Source organism: Eleginops maclovinus, chromosome 10, assembly GCF_036324505.1.
Source record: "Eleginops maclovinus isolate JMC-PN-2008 ecotype Puerto Natales chromosome 10, JC_Emac_rtc_rv5, whole genome shotgun sequence".
Lineage (NCBI taxonomy): Eukaryota > Metazoa > Chordata > Actinopteri > Perciformes > Eleginopidae > Eleginops > Eleginops maclovinus.
In genome coordinates this window covers 13,370,116-13,373,816 of record NC_086358.1, presented here as the reverse complement: position 1 = coordinate 13,373,816, position 3,701 = coordinate 13,370,116, and the positions used below count along the sequence as shown (strand labels likewise).

Here is a 3,701-nt window from a genome sequence, read left to right as displayed (position 1 = left end):
CTCTGAAATAATCCCCCCAGCAGGTCGTATGTGGCAGGGAGGAGGGGTGCAACCAAATCTGCCTTTGTTCCACAACCTCTACCACATCAACCCTCTGACACCCTCTGTGTTAACATCTGTGTGTGTGTGTGTGTGTGTCTGGGTGTCTGTTTTTCTATCTCCATTTCAGTCTCTTCAGCATGTGTGCAACAAAAAGCATGTGTATTTTGAAATTCTGAGAAGCTCAAGACTGCATATGAAGTTAGGTTTAAAAAATGCAGGAAGTTTATAATAAGACCTTATTATTGTGTTATGATCCAATTGATTGGATTGAACTGATCTATGAGGTTTAAGACAGATTCTCCTCACACCACTGCATGGTACGACAATCTTTGGGAACAAGTACTTTACTCTATTTCCTTTTAAACTGTGGTTCGTTCTCTCTCAACGTAGGTGTGTTTCTTAGCTGATCAAGGTAGAGATGCTGCGTTAACTGACATGAATCGTTCTCTAACCAGTCAGTGGAACTATTTCACTTTCTCAATATCAATACGTTGTAGTGTACATACAGGCGTATTTTTGAGGGCTGACTAAAATATAGATGGAGTGGACGATAAATTGCTGTGGCCTTTGGCGGTATCTTGGTTATTTAAAAAGGCTGGTTTGTACAGTAGGTCTTATGTGACACTGGTGACAGTCCTCTGTGACCTACAGTAACACTGGTCTGTGGTGTTTCAACTCCACATGTTCCAATTTATGATCAGCTTAGCCAGCTTGGGAGGTCAAACAAAAGTCTAGTTGAGATTAAATGGTTGGTATGGAACCTTAAAAAACTGCTTAACACCTAGACACTTTTAAAATCTCAGAATGATTCCACCATCATGTTTCCAATGTTAAATATGCAGCTTCAGGAAGCAGTTAGTTTAGCATAAATAATGGTATCAGGGAGGCTAAACCTGGCTCTTCAATGGTAAACATTTTACTGTATCAGCACCTTCAAAGCTCACTAACATATTATCTCTCATTTGTAAAAAGAAAAGAAAAGACAAGACAAGCTGAGGGGGAGAAACCACATATATGACGTCGACAAGGACCTTGGATATGGTGCCAACACCACCCTGTCTCCTCTGGCTGTGGACACATTTTCCTTGTGGACACCCTATTAGGTCATCAACATGAGGTCACCTCTGTTTACTGTCCCTCTTCAGCCAGCCAAATCAGCCCAGCCAAGGTGAACGCATGTGCATCTCTGTACATGTGTGTTTATGTGTGCATGTACTATACGTTTGCCAATTAGCATCCCATTGCAGACTGATTACCTGTTTATCCTGCTGCAGAGAGAAAAGGAACGGGCTGCCCTTAGAAAAAACTACCTGAGTGTGTGTTGGTGTGCGCACACTCGCGCAAGACTGTCTGCCTGCGTGTGTTTATCCTGCTAACACTGTGATGTCAGCGCTGTCTGGCGACAGGCTGATTAATGTCTGAATGTTTTCCAGCTATTTACCCCAGAGGCTGCACACTGGGCACACACACCCAGACAGAGGAAGAAGGATAGAAAGAAGATGGATGAAAAATGGAGAAAAGCAAGGAATAAAGATGATGAATTCAAGGAAACAAGAGAGGAGACGTGAAACAAGTAATAGAAAAAGAGAAAAACATCTATTAAGAAAGAACATTTGGAGGATGTGGAAAAGCGTCTGCATTTATTAAGAATGACATTGCAATAATCTTGACTTCCTCTCACTTGATGACTAATGTCCAGAGAATCATTGATATTGGGTCTATCCGGAGTCGTTAGCAAGAGAACAGATTGACGCCAGCAGAGCGGCGGCTTGTTATAGGACCAACTGACTCGTGTAATAAGGGTAGCCTTGTGGGGACAGTATTTCAGAGCAATTATTAATTGACTCTCCAGGCCCTACTTGGTGTCTTAAAACTAAAACACTCTTTAAAACTTGTTTTTTCACAAGTCGTGTTCTCTCATTCACACCCTAACGATAATTTCCTCTCCTCTTCCTTTTCTTTCTCAATGTCTGTCTTCTTCTCCTGTCCTTCCCTGCCGCTCAGAGATTAATTCCCGGCCGACTCCGGAGGAAGGTTCATTATCCAGAGCGTTGAAGGATCTCCAGGTTCCCGACAGCCGGGCAGATATGATGGTCGCGCTAAAGGTCTCGTTACTGCTCCTTGTGAGGAAACTGAGCTGAGGGAGTTTTGTACGCCAAACGACATCATTATATAAGTGAGCATGCTGTCAAGGTGGCAGCGGGAGCAGCATAGAGGTGGTGGTGATGTAGAGAGGAGGGTACATTTGTTCTGAGATTAGCCAGGAGCCAGCTCTCAACTCCTCCGCTGTAGTCTGGAGTTCATTAGCAGAGCTATTATCAAGCCTTGTTCTTCCGCGGAGATGAACAGCAGCAGCTCTAATCTAACTGCACTCACTGAAAATCTAATACATCAGATTTGAAAATTGTGGCACCCACCCTACATCAAATAAGTATATCATATGTAAAAGGCTCTGGGGAGAATGGTGCCAGAGTGCTGTTTTGTTGACTAACTAATATGAGCTTTTATCTCCTAGGAACATTTGATCTCTCTCCATAAACATGTATGGTTGAGTGGATCTTAAATGGGGGTGGAATAAACAGATTTCATTATTGAAATTGTCTTTCTTTCTCTCCATCTCCCTTCCTTTTTTTTTCTCGGCTGCCATACTAGCAACTGTCCCGATTGTGTCTCATCGGAATTAGACATCACAGCCCCACCAAATCTCCTGGAAGCACGAGGCGAGGGGGGAAGAATTCGGCTAAGCTGAGAGACGGCATAGATATCGGGCCCCTGCTGAATCCCCCTCCTCCCTGTCTCCGTTTTTCTCTGTCTCGCGCGCTAACTTTTCTTTCTGTGCCGCGGAAGATTTACTGTAATCTGGCAGATCAAAGGCAAGCATCGCAATCCTATTCCCCTAATCCAGTTTGATGGTGACTTTTGCACATGTAATAACACTGGCAGAAAGCGAGATCGCTTTTAAAGCCAAGCCTTTTATTTTTCTCCCTCTCTGTTGTCACAGTAATAATCATATTTATAAAAACAGACTCAAAGCCAGAGCTATTTTAGTCTCTGATTACATATTACAGTAATAATCATGTCAAAATCACTTTTTTTCAGTCCATTGAGGAATACTGGTGATATCTGCTCAGAATTTTATTTCGATTTAAAGTCTTAAAGTAGATCTTGACAACCATCAAATTAATTTTCAAATAATTCCTGACTACTAATGTTTTTTTCCCTAAAGATGTTTATCTATTAATATCAAAATGTCTCTCTATCGCCAGTCTTTGAATGGATTTGCCACGCATTAGCATCAAAACATCTGGTTATTCTTAGCCTGAGCAAGACATTTTCAAACTGGGGCTCTGTGACCCCTGAGGGTTTAATCAAGTCCCTTTCATATTGTATCTGACAGCCCACTCATATTTTAACAACCCTGTGAGATGTAACTCATTTGATTTGGCTAAATGGGAAGCAATTAGCACTGACATCCCCTCGAGGCATTTTCCCGATGAAATCCATTTGAAGGGGCAGATGGAAGTCAGAAACGACTTACCTCATTAATCCATACCTGTAGTGTCTGCCACACAAAGGTGAAAAGCAGGGCTGAAACATATTACCTCTCTATCCTACTCAGTTTTTCTGATGGTCTTAAACATGTCATCTAGCTTTCTTGG

General features: G+C 42.3%; 1 long non-coding RNA gene across 1 annotated transcript; it reads left to right on the top strand.

The window, feature by feature from the left end:
• Positions 1 to 1,029: 1,029 nt before the first annotated feature.
• On the top strand, positions 1,030 to 2,633 carry LOC134870657 (uncharacterized). The gene is made up of 3 exons (XR_010166588.1): positions 1,030 to 1,210; positions 1,476 to 1,615; positions 2,047 to 2,633. It is a non-coding gene; the product is annotated as an uncharacterized LOC134870657 (long non-coding RNA).
• Positions 2,634 to 3,701: the final 1,068 nt, after the last annotated feature.